General features: G+C 41.3%; 1 pseudogene; it reads right to left on the reverse strand.

Moving 5' to 3' along the window:
- Positions 1 to 12,649: 12,649 nt before the first annotated feature.
- Positions 12,650 to 13,330, reverse strand: LOC103256927 (annotated as a pseudogene).
- Positions 13,331 to 19,448: the final 6,118 nt, after the last annotated feature.

Consider the following 19,448-nt stretch of genomic DNA (forward strand, 5'->3'; position numbering starts at 1 on the left):
AGCCTCAGTACCAATTCCAGCTTTCTTGGTTGGGTCCCTAACACCCTGCCTTGCCCTAACCATTCACTATAATCACTTAGGCAATTTTTTGAATTCTTCCCTCTTTGTTTGCTTATAACTAGACCTGAATCTGAATCTGTACCACTTCTGAATCTGTACCATTTTCCTAACTGCCATTTCTTCCAATGGGTTGACACTAGATTTCCCTCTTGATGTTTTAAATCTCAGTGTAATTTTTAAGTTTCCTTGTTTCTTCAGTACCAATATTCCCTTCCTCAGGAGCAAATCTCAGTTTTGTGGTACCCATAACTCATTCAATTTGGGGATCCTTATTAATGTAGTACAAAATTATTAATATTGACTTTGGTATTGAAGAAGTGAAAGACATATCATCCCCTACATTGATTATTTCAAGTTACAAATATTGGGGAAATTATAGTTTCAGAAAGGGCTAGCTGACCTCTCTTCATGCATGCAGCAATCCATAAAGATTTTTCTGGGAGGGGTACCTTCCTTACACTAGGGCAGCAAGATAGTCCTTTTCACCAGAGACTGGGAACTGGGGATTACAATGGACCTGAATAAATATATTTAACCAAGTAGGCTTCATCTTCCACTAGTTTTACAACACTCATATGTTTCCTAGTGACTGTCCTAGAAAATTTACTACCCTTGACCATATTTTTTTTTGAACTGTCATTTCTTCTCAAATTTATTGTTCTTTGTCTAAAAAGTATAAAAGCATGTTGCTTTGGCCATTTCTTCAGACTTCACTCTCTGGTGAGATCCACGTGTGCTTGTAAAACTAACAAAACGTGTATGGTTTTCTCTTGTTAAACTTCCTGGAATCAGTTTGGTTTCTAGGTCCAGCTGAAGAGCCCACATAAGAGCTTAAGGGGGATTGGAGGTAATCTCTGACTCTCCTACACAATAAAGTAAATACTTGTTTATGAGAAAGTAAATCACAGCATCGCTCCTAGGAGATTCATATCCCTTTCTTCAGAGATCTCTTTAGGTAATTTTTCAGAAATGCTTGCATGAAATGCTTCCTGTTGTTCCCTGGCTTCCCTTTACCACACAGAATACTCCACAACCCCAGTGCTCATAGAGGCCAGTGCATGGGAGGGCTCCGAAAGCCTAAGTGTCACCAGCTTCATAGCAAATGACTCTGATCCCATCACTTTGTCTTTGGTGAAGATTCCTTGCTCTCATTTTCAGTTCCAGAGAACCATAATTTAGGGGTGCGCTGGTGGGGGAGGGGGGAGGAAAGTGTGTGGAGGAGAGAGAAAGACTTTATGCATAAAAAAAGAGAGGAAAGAGGAAGACAGAGAGAGAAGCAGTGTGCATGTGTATGTATATATGAGTGTGTGAAAGAGAAAGAGATTGATGCAGACCATTGCCTCCTTCCCTCCAGTTCTCTCTCCTCTGATGTGATGTGGAATCCCTTTCCTGTGTGACATTTTATATCTGCTGTTACTTATTGACAGACTACTCTGCTGGAAGATTGAATGCATTTATGGCACTTCTTGTTGGATTGTGGGGTGTGGCCAGGCATGAATTGATTAAGCACCTTGGGATGGGGCACATATGGAGAGGCAAGAACGTAGAACACACGCAGCCAGGTCTATGAGGTCTGAGAGGGTGTGTGGGTGCTGGGCAGAGCATGGTATCCAGAGGGCAGGGAGACAGGTGACTGGTGTCATTTGGTGAAACGAGGAGCACTAGGGAGGCCACCACTGGAAAAATAAGCCAGAGGGACCCAACACTGGGGCCCTCTCCTCCTTGAACAAGGAGACCCAGAAAGAGAGCTGAGGTGCCCGGCTGTGACATCTGGCAAGCAACCACCTCAAGTGATAGAGCACCACCTGGGGTTTAGAGGAAGAATTTCAGTTCCTAGGAAATTCCTAGAGGAATCCTAGAGGGCTATTGGGAGAGGAATCAGGCAAGTCCACTGAGATATGGATTGAACTGCTAGAAACAGGATCAAAGTTGAAGACCAGATCTTGGAAAGACTCAGAGGAAGAGGCAGTATATCAAGACTAGAAGAGTTTGTATTTTGGGAGTAGAGACATCTACCACCTAGTCTCCCCCCAGCCTTAAGCAAGTTGTTTAATTTCTCTGCATGTTCCTGGTCTTTTAAATAATCCTGTTGAAAATAATAACTGCATGATGGAGTTGCTTTGATGACTGAATGAGATAACCTCTAGGTTAGAGGTCCCCCTGTCCGTGGGCAACAGACCCTTTAGGAACTGGGTTGCACCGCAGGAGATGAGGGGCAGGCGGGCAAGCGAGCAAAGCTTCATCTGTGTTTACAGCTGCTTTCCATCACTCACGTTGCCAAACAAGCTCTGCATTCTGTCAGGCCAGCGGCGGCAGTAGAGTCTCATAGGAACATGAACTCTATGGTGAACGGTGGGAGAATCTAATGCTTGATGATCTGAGGTGGAGGTAGAGCTGAGGCAGTGCTGCTAGTGTGGGGGAGCAGCTGCAAATACAGATTAACATGAGCAATGGGGTTTGACTGCACAGAGACTGTAATAAATCAATTACTTGCAGACATATCAAAATAATAATTTCCAAATCATAATAATTTCATTATGTATCATAATGTAATAATAATAGAAATACAGTACATAATAAATGTGCCCTTTAAGACAATAAAAAGTCAATAAAAAATTGTCTTCCATGAAACCAGTCCCTGATGCCAAAAAGCTTGGGGACCGCTGCTTTAGGTGAATAATGCTGACTATAAACTATTTGGGGACAAGAACCAGATCTTATTATAATTGTATTGCTAGGGCATGGCGTGTAGCAGGACTTTATAAGTATTTGTTAAACTGTGTCAAATCACCTATCAGGTGACTGGCATACAGATATATCTATGTAGCTAGTTGGCTAGCTTGAAATATAGATATGGATAGAGTTATATATGTAGGAAAATGTATGCATATTTATATAATAACATAAACATCTGTATATTTATATACTTATCTGTTATCCCTTAATTTTTGAAACTGAGTAAACAATCAGGGCTAGAGTAGCTTAAGTGATGACAATCCTCAGTCAATGTAAGGCTAGAGCTCTTAAATTCCTCCTGCCTCACCTCTGAGGTGACCATGGCTGGTTCTGCAGGTGTGAGTGAGAAGCCCCTAACACAAGCACAAAGGGAAGAAGAGCACAGAGGTGAGACCTGAGCAGACTGACTGGTTCATTCTAAAATATCCTTTTCACTTAAAATGGTGTTAAAATCAGTTTAGAATGATTTCCCTAAAGCATTTATCATATTTGTTTTCATGCTTCTGACTGACTGTTTTTAAAAAGATGAGGCTCAGCTAATGTCTTCCTGGGACAAGACTCAAGTATTAAGTATTCAGTGAGCTTCACTATTTCCCTGTTTGCCCCGAAGGCACTTTTTGCAAAGGATAATGAAGTGTTCTCACTGATTCTCTATTTGGTTTCCAGACTTTGATGTACTTAAATAAAATTTTTGGTGTTGCCTTTGATCCAGTGAAGCCTACAGCTGCCTTCCACTTCATGGAGTAAGTGAGGGTTAGATCAGTCTTGTAGGAAAGACACTCTGGATCCACAGCAGAGAACACAGCACAGGTGCTAGAAGCAAGGGTTTTGCCACAGATAAAGCTGAGACCAAGGCATGACTCTGCCATTTACTAAATGCGTTATATATGCTACATCTCTTCTTTAAGGCCTTGGTTTACTCACTGGTAAAATAGTTAAAATAATAATAGCTACCTCATAGGGTTATCTTGATCCTTGAAATAAATAATGCCAATAAAATACTCAGTACAGTGCCCAGCACAGAGTATGTGTTTAATACAAATTTGTTGTTTATATAAGGAAGAGGAAAGGGAAAGATGTACAGCTGAGGATAACCACCTAATGACACTGAGAAGGGGAAAGGCAGTGTGCCCTTTCGTTGGTTTGCACAGAGTGTGGTGCTCAGTAGAGTGATGAGAAATATGTTTGGCACAGAGAGTGTGATCAGGTAAAAGAGGGCTTTAAAAGTTAGTTAGGGAAGTTAACCAGATATAGAGAGCTATGGTAGGATTTTGAATACATTGTATTGTAAAATAGTAAAATGTAAGTTTAAGATTTGCATTTAGAAACTTCTTTTAAACATTACTATGTGCCAGAGAAAATACTATACCAGGGTAAGAATTATTCTATCCACCGGAGGCAGTCAACAGATTTAATGTAATACCCATTAAATTACCAGCAGCATTCTTCTCAGACCTGGAAATGACAATACAGGATTTATATGGAAACATAATCTCGAATAGCCAAAACAATCCTCAGCAAAAGAAAACAGCAGGAAGTATCACACTCCCAGACTTCAAACTTTATTATAAAACTACAATAATCAAAACAGCCTGGTATTGGAACAGGATAGAGATTCCAGAAGCAAAACCTCAATTCCTCAACCAACTCATCTTCGACAAAGCCTCCACCACCAACCACTGGGGAGAGGAGAACCTATTCAGCAAATGATGGTGGGAAAAACTGGCTGACCACACACAGATGATTAAAACAAGACTACTACCTATCACCATACACAAAAATCAACTCTAAATGGATCAAAGACCTAAATGTAAAACCTCAAACTATAAGAACCTTAGAAAATGCAGGAGACACCATTATGGAAATTGGAACTGGCAACAAATTCCTGATTAAAAACCCCAAGTGCCATAAGAGGTAAGATACACAAATGGGACCTTATCAAACTGACAAGCTTTTGCAAAGCCAAAGAAACCATCGAGAGAGTGAGGAGACAGCCCACAGACTGGGGAAAATATTTGCCAAGTGTATGTCTGACAAAGGCCTAACATCCAGGATCTACAAGGAACTCAAAGGTGCCAAAAAGAAAAGAACAAACAGCCCCATTACAAAGTGGGCAAAAGATATGAATAGACACTTCTCAAAAGAAGATATGCAAGCAGCCAACATACATGAAAAAATGCTCAGCCTCACTAGTCATCAAAGAAATGCAAATTAAAACTACACTGAGATATCACCTAACTCCAGTCACGATAGCCATCATCGATAAGAAAAAACAATAGATGCTGGAGAGGATGTGGGGAAGAGGAAACACTTCTACACTGTTGTTCATAGTGTAAACTAATACAACCTCTGTGGAAAACAATTTGGTGACTCCTAAAAGATCTAAAAATCGACCTTCCATATGACCCTGCAATCCCCCTACTGGGAATATACCCGGAGGAACTCACATCACTCTATGAAAAAGATACCTGCATACATATGTTTATTGCAGCATTGTTCACCAATAGCAATAGCAAAAACATGGAACCAACCACGCTGCCCATCAAAAGAGGATTGGATAAGAAAATGTGGTACATATACATGATGGAATATTAGGCAGTCATAAAGAAAGACAAAATTATGAACTTCACTGCAACTTGGATGGACTTGGATTCTATCATACTGAGTGCTCTATCACAGAAACTAAGAACTGAGTATCACATGTTCTCACTCATAAGCGAACCTTGAACAATTATGGTAATATAAGAAAAGGATTGACAGTAGTGGGAAACTGCCTGGGGATTAGCAGTAGCAGGAAACTGTGCCTGGGGGTGGGGGGGAGAGGCGGGATTGGAATCTGCCAGGGGGTTGGGATGGGGGGGCATAATGAGCATTTGTATACTTAACCCTGAATTGTACCCCACATCTTTAAAATAAAAAATATATAAAAAAAAATTCTGCCCATTTTATTTTTATTTATTTATTTACGTATTTTTAATTTCAATAGCCTTAGGGGATACAAATCATTTTTGGTTACTTGGTTGCATTGTACGGTGGCAAAGAAATCTGGACTTTAAGTGTGTCTACTAACCCCCTGTACACATTGTACCTGGTAGGTGGTTTTTCATCCCTCCATCCCTTTCCCCCTCCCTCTTCTGAATCTCCAGTGTCCATTATGTCATTCTCTGTGCCTTTGCGGATCCTTAGTTTAGCTCCCACTTTTTTTTTTTTTGAGTTGGAATCTCACTCCGTCCCCCAGACTGGAGTTCAGTGGCCGCTCCTGGTCACCGCAGCCTCGACCTGCGGGGCTCCGGTGATCCTTCCGCCTCAGCCTTCCAAGTAGCTGGAACTACTGGAGCATACTACCACGCCCAGCTAGTTTTCAATTTATTGTAGAGACGAGGTCTCTCCAAGTTGCCCAGGCAGGTCTCGAACCCACGGGTTCAGGTAATCCACTCACCTCAGCTTCCCAAAGCGTGGGATTACAGGCTGAGCCACCAAGCCCAGCTCCACTTTTTTTTTTTTAAATTTTAAAGATGTGGGGTACAATTCAGGGTTAGGTATACAAATGTTCATTATGCGGGTACCCTTGTTGATGAGGTGTGCCCCTCCCTCCCCTGACAGTGAGAACATGAACAAGCAGTGTTTGGTTTTCTGTTCCTGAGGTAGTTCACTTAGGTTGATGTTCTCCAATTCCATCCAAGTTGCTGCAAAGGACATGATTTCATTATTTTTGACAGCTGAATAATATTCCATAGTGTATACATACCACATTTTCATTATCCACTGGTTGGTTGATGGGCCTCGAGGATGATTCCACATCTTTGCAATTGTGAATTGTGCTGTGACAAATATGAGGGTACAGGTGTCTTTTTAATATAACAGCCTCTGTTTCTTTGGGTAGATACCTAGTAGTAGGACTGCTGGATCAAATGGTATTCTAACTGTTTTAAAGATGATGATATTGTGGCCCAGAAAGATAAAAGTTAGCCCATGTACATCTTTTAAATTCCTGTTACCTATTAAATGGGGGATTAAATTGGTATGTGTGTGGGTAACTAACACATATGAGGGTTATGTGGGCAAGCCTGTGAAGATCACTTTTCACAGACAGGATGTTCAACAAATGCTGATGCTCCTTGGTTCTGTTTTAAAGACTGGGCTCCTGCCCTTTTCTCATGACCAAACTTCAGCTTTGCCCGTTTGTACTCACCTCTTTGGTCCTTCCCCTCCTGTGTCCCCATATGGATAACATTCTCAGGACTTTGTAATTTCAGGACTACGCAGTTTTCTCTGAACTTAGCTTCATGAATGTGACTCTACTCCTTCTTCTAGACCTTGTGGATAGGAATTGCTGGCCTTCCCATCTGCTTAGATCTCTACATGCTGTCATGTCCCAGCCTCTTGCTAGGACACCCTGTTTGATGTCTCTTTGACCTGACTTTCTGCCTGGAATATTATTCATTGCATACCAAGTATACACATTTAGGCAGTGGGTGGGCCATATTTTGAGGTCCTGAATCTATCAGCCTGATCTATCCCTTTTTTTCTGAGTTGTTTTTTTCCCAACAGTGAAGTTTGTTAAACATATAGATTCTTGGGCCTCATTCTAGACTATATCAGAAGACACCATGGTGCAGTCTGGAAATCTGTATTTTAAAAATGTTCCCCCAGGTGGATTCTGATATAGCTGTTTGGTGGGTTGGCTTTTGGGAAACACTGATGGATGTATTTAGATCACGTGGCCCCTATGGTCTCTTGTGGTTTGCTCACAATTAAGTTGGCTTCACAAATTAAACTCTGGTCAGTAAATTTTCTTTCCTAGGGGTTTCTACAACATCTTTGAGAGAAAAGGTATTCAGTGTTCCCTCTACATCTCCTCTGAAGGAGCCCATCTGGTGATCTCTATGTGGTGTTGGAAGTCCTGTAGGACAACTTGAAACCTCATGTGTTACTCCAGCAAGCTTAGCATTTTCAACTTGTTCTCATTCTCAGGTGCCTATGAGACAGGACTCTTGCCACATCTGAAGCACGACTGTCAAGTAAGTGACATCTGTTACCTATTATCAGCAGGAGACATAGGAACACTTCGTTCCACTGCATCTTGGTATTGGAGTCACCAAGGAAAACATGATGCAGTCAAGAACTGGATGAAACAATTCTTCACTCACAGAGATGAGACAGAGCAAGATCAGCCTCTTTGGAGGGCATCAGTCCTCCATAGCCAGCGGGTCCTTCCTGGCAGCTCATGTAGGGCAGTTGGCCTGCTCTCACCCTTTTTGTGCTATAATGGAAGGATCCCATCCCCCCTCCCCACAGGGGACAGATATAACAGTGGGGTTGGCCAGGTGCCATATGACACACACACTTAAGCAGAACAAAGGAGCATACATTGAGTCTAAAACAAGGAAAGATTTTCCACACAAAATGACAAGTCCAGCACAGGCTATGAGGACTCTTTATCTCTTGGTAAGGAAATATTCCAGGCCTAAGACCCATTCCCATGTAGCTGAGAGGGGGCGGGAAGATTGCTGGCACAGCACTCCTTTCCCAAGTGACCTTGCTTACAGGCTTCTGTGGCTGTCACTATCTCAACCTAGTTTCAGGTTTCCTCTTAGAAATGAAGATCTGCCCACATTCAAAGCTGTCTTTATCAAAGGCATTTTTCTGAACTCTTATGAGGAATAATCTGGGAACGTCTGAGATTTAATATCTTTTAAAATATTGTGGAACAGAAAGACAGTCCTGTTTAGATGGAATTCTCCAGACTCATTGGTTACTGGGCCAGGTCTTATGGGTATCACTTTTGTTGATGTACTAAAACTTAAAAAAAATCAGTCTTCTAAACTGAGAGCTTTGCAAGTTTTTAAACATCACCCTGAGTAGTTGCTTTAAAATTTTATGTATTTGAATATCATTTTACTTTGCCTTTAAACGTGCCAGGAGATGCTGTGTGTCAGTGCTAGTGAGTTTATGCCTTTGGAGATTCTGTATTTGTGTGTCGCAGAGAGTTCCTGTGGTAATAAAGAATGATTTTATTACATATCAATTTATCTCTTTTTTTCCACGCTATCCAGAAGAACATGTTTTCTAAGTTTCTGGTTTCACAGGCATGTGAATTCCAACATTTTCTGTATTGTAGAAATTAATATCCCTAAAAGTGTAATGGTAATAAAAATGCCTTAGATTTCCTGTATAACCAAGAATATCTTAGCATGAAGTATTAAGTCACCAAGTTCTGAGGAGCATTAGACGTACTGAGATGAAATTAGATATAATCACTCAAATAATAGGAGCACAGGATAACTTGAAGAGAGACACATTTTGTCACTGTCTTCCTGACTGGGGATATTTTGGTTAGCTTGCCACATCATCGCCTTGTTCATTATAGTAAATATCTTTCCCAGACTCATTATTCTCAGGATGCTATATCCTATTCCTTAGATATTAATCCCAGGCCAGATCTGAAAGAGGTTGAAGAAACAACTAGGTCTGCTTCATTTTCAGGCATGCTGGACATTGACCGTAACAGAGAGACTCATCGAGCAAACATTTAGGATGTGGTAAGATGATGGAATACATGAAGAAATTTGACTATCTGACCTACTGCTGATTCCCTTACCAGTGAATCTCTAAGCCGGTATAAAATGTAGCTCAGTGACTTTAAAGTTACTTGCAGTCTTTTCATGAATTTCTAGAGCCCTTTAAATGAAATCATGAGAAAATAGGTTATTTCCCCTCATTTCTAGATGGAAAGATCTGGATTGAGGGTGATCAGGACAAAATTTTGAAGTCAGTTTACTAAAGTGTACTTCCATTCATTTCAGTTAGGAGCTAAGTAGATGCAGAAAGAGAAACAGGTTGAGACAAGCTTACAAATGGAGACAACTAGAGGTATGTTTTCTGTAGAAACTTCAGAAAAATTGGTCATATTTTTACTACAGAATATCCAGCCTAAGTTTCACAAACAAGTCATATGTTCTCCTTGCTTTCTAATTTGTCAAAGAAATTCTGAAATTTAATTACTTAATTATCGGATCTCAAAAATGGTTACTTTTACATCTACAGACTATAATAGTTATTAAAGTGGAATTAATTTAAAATATTAAAAGGCATTTGAAATCATTCATAATAATTCTTGACCGCAAAAGTAAAACAGGATAGAATGTCTAGGAAAAAAGGTATAATACTGAATGTTACTGAATGTTAAAGAAAAAATTTAAAATTAGATATTAGCTGGGCTTTCGGTTTATATAGAAGTAGTATATCTGTTCTATGAAAATCCCTAACGTTCCATGAAAATCCCTCTCAAAATGTACAAATATTATGTATATATAATTGCAGCAGTTCTGATGAGCAGGATCTAGTAATATATAATTGCAGCAGCTCTGATAAGCAGGATATAGGAAGATTATATGCTGGACTCAGGGAGGATTTTTAAATCCTACCACATCAGAAGTGTTTGGTTGAGAAGCACAGTCACAGACTATTTGTTCCACCTTCTGGCTGGGAAAAGTATACATTATCTGGCAGAAGACATGAAAAAGCTCTCTGTTACCAACACAGTCTGTTGCTAGCTCAGGGGTTTCAAGCAGAAGGCCAGGCAACCAAATTCCTTTCTGTATGAAGACAATATTTCAGAGGCAGTCTGATCAGGGTTCACCTCCTCTTTTCTGTCTTCTCTTTTTATTCTCAGTTAGAGACTATATTAGAGACTATTCTTGATTAGAAGTTGTGCCAGATATGTGACACAGTGCAATGGAATGTTAGGGAGCAATTGGCAATGGCAATCTAAATTGGGATTTTAAGTGTGGCAGATGGGGGCAGCGACAAGAGCCTGGAAGCATGAGTGAGTGAGTGTGCACAGATGTGGGAGGGTGTGTCTGGGGGGGCTTCACAGCTCATCTTTAGAAAATAGGTAACTGCAGACTGTTCCTAAGTTTTGAACACAGTCAAGGGATTCTGGCAGTGAGAGAAGGAGGTTCATTTATTTATCCCGAACATATTAATTGAGCACCTACTATGTGCTAGATGCTGTTTTGGTGGTAGAGAAATAACAGGAAAGGAGCGAGACTAGGACTTGTTCTAATGGGGGTGGGGAGGGACAAAAATAAGCAAACCACTGAAAAATATAATCTTTGATAATAATCAATATGATGAAGAAAATAAGATGGGGTGGTGTGGTGGCATGACTGGGGCTTTTCTGACAACTCCATTATAACTTCAACACAGACTGAGTCCAAGACTGCAGGGTGTGTCCAGAAGAAACCAGGACAAACTGGGCTGAAAAAACAAAGTTTATGGTATTCCTTTTCTTGTTGGATGTCTACCATACTCTATTATGAAGGTACTATTACTATTCTGTTTTACAGTTGAGAACAACCTAATATAATAAATAGGCAAACACAAATTCTAAAGAGAAGTAACACAAGTAGTATTTGAAATGTGTTAAAATTCACAGGTAATGAAATAAATACATTAATAATTAAAATAATAAAATTTAAAATTACAATTAGATACTATTTTCATTTGGTCGAATTTGTAAAGATTAAAAAAAAGACCAAAGTATTGCTAGTGAAAGTGGTGGAAGATCTGATCCTCTTATTTGCTCCTGAGAAGGTTAATTGTTACAACTTTTCAGTAAAACAATCTTACTTGTAAGAATAAATCCTAAGGAATTAACCATTATATACATACATACACACACACACACACACACACACACACACACACACACACACACACACAGATTAACATAACAGATGTTAATTGCAGTAATACTTATAAAAGCTCTAACTGGAAGCAACCTACATGGTTGACAGTAAGAACATACTTCCATATGTAGAGCCATTACATAGTCATTAAAGACGATGTTCATAAAGATTTATTAATGATGTGGGAAAATATTATTAAAGTACTAAATCAAAAGCAGGCTAGAAATTATATATGTGGTATGATGAATTCTGGTAACAGACCACCCAGTTTCCCTTAGCAAGGTGTGGCCACACAACCAAGTTCTAGCCAATGGCATGTGAACAGAAATGATATCAGTCATTTTCAGACTATATTCCCAAAAGGAAGCTTCTGCCTTCCACAATCTATTTCCCCTTTTCCATAGACTGATGTATAAAAGTGGCAGTGGCAAGCTGGTTTTGACCATGAGAACAAGATAGAAGGAAACTGGAACCCTAGGTGATCTTGTGGAGTAGAGCGTCTTCTATCTACTGAACTTATCCGATGGAAATTTAATGAGGGAAATAACCTTTTATCTTGTTTTCAGCTATTGTGATTTGATCTCTGTTTAAGCAGCTGATCTAATATGTCCTGACTTGTACAGATCGCAAATTTTATACATGTTTTTATTTTTTATTATGATTCTTTAATACCTAAAGCCACAAATGGTCTTGTTAATAAAACTGTGTAGTGAATTCTGACAGTTTTGTTTTTTCAGTGGTTCTGGGTTTAATCCAGGTGTGAAGGGTGCTGTACTATGGCTCAGAGGGGGCAGCGGTGGGCCCAGGGAGCACTCCCTTTTTGCAACAGACCAGAGTAACGTGGTGGGGGGGACTAGAAACAACTGGGGCCCTCCCATCTGCCTCCAGGACCTGGGGAGGGGGCAACCTGAGGGCGGCTCCACTGATGAGACCTTTTCTTAGGTACAGTCCTCCCAACCCTGGGTCCGGGAGTCTCCCCGTCCCCCCCACTGCCCTTCCTAAGTCAATTCCTTAAGGGGGCAGTCTGGCAGAGGCAGCCCCAACGGGGGACAGACAGGGAGCAGGACCCCCAGAGCCCCCAATCTCGAAGGGCCCCCTCCCAGCCATTTTGGGAAATAAATACTGTGACAGTAGCAAGGAAGGGCACCCACTAGCCGGCCCTAGCGGGAAATCCTACCGGCCCAACTCCTGCCCGCCCTCACTCTGAGTAGGAGGAGGTGGATGCCGAAATCCGAGAACACTGGCGGGCTCATCCCCCCCAGTCCGCAGCGCAAACGAGGCACCTTCAAGGGGTTTCTGCATCTAACCGCTGCTGAAGGCACCCAGGTCTCTCCTGAGCTTGGCTGAGCTGCAGTCGCTAAATTGTGAGGCCGAGACTCGAAGCTCCCCTTTCCGGACTTGATCTTCTGGGCGTAGTGGGTTATCAGCTCCAGGGCCTCCTCCTTGGTCCGGGTAATCTCCTGCCGCCAGGGCCAGGGCTGCTTTGGGTGCGCTTTACCAGCAGGTGTGGGCAGCGGACCTGTGGGCTCCCCCTGACTGTTGTTGCCGCCACGGCTACTGCTGCCCCTGGGCCACGCCCACTGGTTGGCAATAGTGATGTGGGTGAAGTCGTACACCCGGGGTGAGCTGCGGCTCATGCCCTTCTCCCAGCCCGGAGGCAGCTTCTCCTCGTCCGCCGTTATCCCTCCTCGACATTTGTTAAGGAATTCATTTTTGACATTATGCCTCTGCCATTCTGCAATCACACAGGCATATATTTCAGCAAAGCACTTAGATATGTCTTTTAAAAAACAGCAGGATCGGATACAAATGTAAAAAGGTGGAGGTTTTGCCAGCCGCATGCCTGTTGTCCCAGCTACTAGGGATACTGAGGCAGGAAAATTGCTTGGGCTCAGGAGTTTGAGACCATCCCGAGAAACATAGGGGGTGCCCCCCATCTCTCTCTCTCTCTCTCTCTTTTTTTTTTTTGAGTTGGAGTCTCACTCCGCCGCCCAGGCTGGAGTGCAGTGGCCGCTCCCGGCCATCGCAGCCTCGACCTGTTGGGCTGTAGCGATCCTTCCGTCTCAGCCTTCCCAGTAGCTGGAACTACAGGCGCGCGCTACCACGCCCGGCTCATTTTGATTTATTGTAGAGATGAGGTCTTGCCAAGTTGCCCGGGCGGGTCTCGAACCCGCGGGTTCAGGCAATCCACTCACCTCAGCCTCCCAAAGCGCTGCGATTACAGGCTGAGCCACCGAGCCTGGCTCTCTCTTCTTCTTCTTTTTTTTTTTTTAAAGATGAACTTTTTGGTTGGATTTTAAGTTTCTATGAGGTTTTAACTTGTTCTCACACCAGCGGAGTGGTAGTCTTTCACTCCTGCCCGTTGTTCCCAGAATGGGATATTGTCTTCTCATTTATCCAGTTGGCTCTGTCAGAGATTTATCTCTATAGATTGGTAAATTGTTCCAGTATGGGGAGAAGGGAAGTTTCTTGTTCCTGAAGTGAATAATAGGCAAGAAAGAAGGACAGAGAAGAATGAGAGACATGCCTTTCTCTTAGGGCAACTTGACTTTCTTCTCTTCATCAACATTATTTAATAGAATCCAAATAAGCAGTCAGCCTGAGCTTCTGGAAGCTTGACAGACTGCATTGCTATGTCTCATTGTTTTAGAAAAGTAAAACGATGGCAGGAACCAGCACAAGAAGATCATATTGGAGGAGGTGGGGATCACAGAAACATAAATGGAGACTCAATTATGAGGTAGGAAGACAGGAAGGGAGTGGTACATAAGAGAAGGTCAAGGTCAAATCCAAGTGTGGCAATTCTAGTCCAGTGTCAGGCAGGCTTTGACATGCAGAAGAAGGGAATGAGGCTTTTAAACTCCAGAGAAAAGATGATGGGACAATCAGGAAGAATAGTGTTCTTCAAGAAAATCTTCCTAAATAATAAAGAAGGAAGACAAAACCCCAATCTTCAGAGAAATCAGTTGGCTGGATAGAGACCAAAAAGCAGGCTCCAGTCCACCATTCAAGCAGAGGGCATGACAGTGCTGGCTGGTACCAGTGCCCTGTGGGTAGAGGGTGAGGTCCAGGCAAGGGGCCTACACAGAAGGAGACAAGAAGAAAGCAGGAACTCTCACATATATTGAGTGTCTAATATCCCCTATATTACATTTAATTCTTGCAGCAGTCCTCAGAGCACCCTTAACAGAAATGTTTAGTGATTTGATCATGATCATGAATTTACTAGATGAAGGATTTAGGTTTTACTGACTTTAAAATTCACATTTTTTATGCCATTTTATGGATTTTCAGGAATTGTTGCTCAATAGTCCTTCCATAAATTGAGGCCTAAAAAAAAAAAAGTTATTTTTCAAATATGATGACTTGCATGGTGAGAACTATTGATTTAGTTCCTAGCATTTTGTTAATTCACAGAGAGGAAAGAGGAAATCTATGGATGGTTAAGTAGATGTCCATTAAGGACTCTGAAGGATGCTTCTTCCCCATTTCCCAGAATCTCAGCTTGCTTTGTTCTAGATTAACTCCAAGTAGCCTGATACTGTCTATTGATGACCATAGCAGTCTTCTAAGGGATCCTCGGAACCTAATAACCTTTAAAGGAAGCACTGTGATATAATATAAGAAAATACCCAAACTTGAGACTGATCAGGTAAAAGCAAATCAAATGAACCATTATACACAATTTCTGTGCCATCAGATAGAAAAAAAATTATAAACAGTTTTCATATCCAGTGTCTTCAAGAGTATAGGGAAAACGAAACTCCAATTTGCTGTTGGTAGGCTTGTAATTTGACAATGCCTATTAAAATGTACTTAACTAGCTCAGAAATTTCACCTCCAGCATCTTTCTTACAGAAATAATCATGCGAGTGTACAAGAATATGTACACAATGATATATAATCCAATACTTATTTTAAAAAACTGAAACTAAGTAAATATTCATCCACAAAGGAAGAGTTAAACAAATCACAGGGCATCTCTCCCTAAGGAGTACTGTGAAGTCAATTAGAAATGTGGTTGAACTGCTTCTACTTTCATGGATGGGTATCCAGGATATATTGAGTGCAGAAAACAAGATGATGAGAACAACAGCGAATGATATGTCTGTGTGTTCATATACCTCTTTGTATAGGATCTGACAAAAAAGTCCAGGAAGAGTATACCATTTAGTGCTTATTTTCAGGGAGAAAAGGGGTACTGGGAAAGGGGTAGTGACCCTCGCTCTTCACACGTCTGCATGGTTTTAATTTTGGGAAGATAAATTGAGAATTTATTACTGTTATAAATGAAGAATAGTCAGTAATAGACAATGATCTTTTTGGGCCAGAGGCAGAGAATGATAACTTGAGGTCATGGGTGATTCTATACCAGTGTCTGCCACACGAATACAGACACATGCTAAAATCTGCCCCATTTAGGAGGGGTAAAAAAAAAAAATAAAAGTCTGCCCCAGGCAGAGCTGCAGCTGGTAGAACAAGAATCCAATTTTTCCCATATACTAGTATACTTCAGTCAGTGTTCCTAGTAGCATTATCTATTCCTCAGCAATTCCTTTGACTCTGAACTTCAGCTTGACCTCTTGTTTTTCCCTTGAAGCAATTTTTTTGTACTTTTCTCTTCCCATCAATTTACATTTTAATGCCTACAGGTTCATGACACTGTAAGATTTTTTTATAATAGGTGCTAAAATACATGCAAAACTTTTGCAAAATTTTTCATAGTTGAATAAAAGGCAATGCCTCTGAGGACTTTATAATGAAACCAGATGTTACTGGCATGTGGTGTATGGCATTAACAAAAAAATAATGCCAAACAGTTTAATTTTCTCCCAGTTGCACATACAGTTGATTTTTTCCCCGTTTTATCTTTGAAGAAAAAGTAAGAGTCAAACGGAAAATATGGAGCAATCTAATCCAGTTAAGGATGTTAATCAGCTGACCTTACAGTGGGAAGATTAGGCTTGATTATCCCAGTGAGCCCCGTAGTTTCAGGAAAGTTCTTTCTAGTGGAAGAGTGAGGCACAAGAGGAGACGAGTGATGCTTTAGAGGAATTTGCCTTGCCCTGTGGCTTTGAAGAGGGAGGAAGGAGGTTACAAAGTCAAGAAGTGTAGACAGCCTCTAGAAGCTGGAAAAGGCGTCTACCCAGAACCCACAGAAAGGAATGTAGCCTCATGGGTGCTTTGCTTTTAGCCTAGTGAGACTTGTATCAGATTTTTAACCAAAAGAACTGTAAAATAAATTATTTGTGCTGCTTTAAGCTATCAAATTGTGGTAGGACAGTGTGAGAACTGGATGATTGATCCCATATATGTTCAATGAGAACTTCTTAGTAAAAGCTTATGATTGATTATTTATGTCCTGTGGAAGTTAGATTGCTCTTCTATGCTTATAGTCAAGTAGATTTATAACATACTAGATTTCGGCTAATAGATTTCTGTGCAAATGACATTTGGGACTCACTGTTTACTCTCTAAATGTGAAAAAAGTCATAAGCAGATAAACTGGATAAAATAAGCATTCACTATGTAAGTTTCCAGTCCTGGTAGATAAGTCATTCACAAACTTCAGAATACTTAGAAGTCTCCTTAAGACCTTATTTTAAACAGGTGTAGATTTCCAGTTCTTCTAGCAATTCTGATTGAGTAGGCCTAGGATGTATTTTAGACATGTGTCCAAGTGATTCTTATGCAGGTAGTCAGTGCAGCATACAATGAGCTTGGCATTGAAGAGAATTGCTTGGGACTGAGACACCTTTCAGACATTCCAGTACTTTGACTTAAAGAGCAATCTGTAATTTTCCAACTTTTTTTCTGCTTTAATCCTCTTCACATGTATATACTCTTTCACCATTACCTTATTACATAAGACTTTGCAAGTGATGGGGAAGGGGAGTTAGAGGGCGCCTTCTCCTGTGGGAGCCACACATCACAGTATCAGAAGCCCTCCCAGATTCTGATACTTTCCCCCTATTTCCCACTCCAATCACCAACAGGTAGTTCTTAGCTAGGAGACAAACAGGTGTCTCTTGGTGAGGAATTTCTGTATGCGAGGAGACATTTGCTAACACTCAAAGCACGATCGACCTGCATTGTGGATAAGTAGCAGACAAGACCTCGCATTTGGGGATTTTTTTTTTTTTTAACTTCAAAGGTAGTGAGAAATAATCTGGTCCCTTTTCCCTGAGGGCTTACTTTCCAAAGTCTACCTTCTCTTTTACCTGGACAGGTGGGAGATGGGGACTGAGAGTGAATTCCCAAAGGGTGAGCACAGCTGGAGTTCAGTCCAGGTTCTCCTCAGTAAACTGGATGCTAGAGGAAGAGCAAGGGTCTGGTTGGAGGAAAAGCCACTTTAAAAATATACACCAGGTCTTTGCTAATTGTGACCTTGCCAGGTGGCAAGTCCAAAGGTCTTTCAGTCTTAACTCCTTCTTCAATGTCAGTAACTTGAGTACTGGGGTGATAGAAAAAGGAACAACAGAACAACATTTAGGAAGAACTCTGTTTACTGCTGCATTTTTCAACAGTTGGAAATCCTTGTCTTCTTGACAATAATTAAGCCTTATGATAGTCCTACCCATAGGATTCTAGGTTGTGCTAGCTCATCTATCCTCTGGAAAAACAAATTTCTAAGTGAGTGATACATTATCCCCGTGTGTCCTGTCAATCCTCTTATTTGCCAATTTCCAGCTTATCAGCTAGACTTGCTTAATGCCTACGGCCAAGGTACTGCAGTATCTCTTAATTAACTAGTTGCAGATAGCTAATTACTTAAATGCAGTATCTCATCAGTATACAAAGTATATTGACTCCAAGTTGGAAAATGCCTCTGAGCATTTTGAAGGCATTCAGAACTTCTATTAGAAGAGGTGTCCTTTTTTTTTTGAGTTGGAATCTCACTCTGTCACCCAGACTGGAGTGCAGTAGCCGCTCCCGGCCACCGCAGCCTCGGCCACCGCAGCCTCAGCCTGCTGGGCTCCGGTGATCCTTCCGCCTCAGCCTTCCAAGTAGCTGGAACTACAGATGTGTGCTACCACGCCCGGCTAATTTTTGATTTATTGTAGAGATGAGGTCTCGCCAAGTTGCCCAGGTGGGTCTCGAACCCGCGGACTCAGGCATTTCACTCACCTCAGCCTCCCAAAGGCACGGGTTTACAGGCTGAGGCACCAAGCCCAGCTGAAGAGATGTCTTTTAAATGATAACCTTTGAAGAACTCAGAAGGAGGAGGATAAAACAGAGCCATGGAGGAAACAAACTTGAAAGTGTTGTTTTACTTTTCATCTCAGTCCCTTCCTCTCTGTGTTTCCTAAGTCAAAATGGTCTTGCCAGAGATTTTGTTGAAAAACTTGCCTCTTCACAATCTATTCCACTCTTCTGGTGATGATAACAATCTTTGAAATGCTGTGCCCCACCCTTTCTGAGTGGGCTCCCATCCTGAACACTCTACAGTAAGATTTAGAGAGCTGACTGCTGCCCAGTCCACAGGCCATTGAAGCTGCAGAAAACCTTTCTGATTAACGATTTCAATACTTGGCTTCCAAGCACTCACTGACCAGTCTCTTTGGTTCTCATCCAACCTTGCCTCCAACCTTGCTGGCTGAAGTATCTGTGGATTTTTGTAAAAGGCTGGACACATTCTCTTACTAAAGTGAGATTAGTAAGAGGTGCTAAGGAGGGTATTACAGATCATTAGCTACCTAATCACTAAAGTACCTAATTGAGGCATTCTCTCAAGTAGATCATGTACTGTGCTCTCACTAGATAGCCAGGCAAGCACTGGGCATTTTATGCAGAATTCAGCTCAGTCTTTACACACTATGAGCTAGAGATTATTTCTGATTCTTAGTTGATAAACATGAGGTGCAGGGAATGGGAATAACACATCTAATTAAAAACAAAGCAGAAAAAAACTGTTTCAGAAGGAAGGAGGCAGTAGTGAAGTACTACATATTGAGAGCA

The sequence above is a fragment of the Carlito syrichta genome, unplaced genomic scaffold (genome assembly GCF_000164805.1).
Source record: "Carlito syrichta isolate Samal-C Ts95f unplaced genomic scaffold, Tarsius_syrichta-2.0.1 Scaffold297942, whole genome shotgun sequence".
NCBI lineage: Eukaryota > Metazoa > Chordata > Mammalia > Primates > Tarsiidae > Carlito > Carlito syrichta.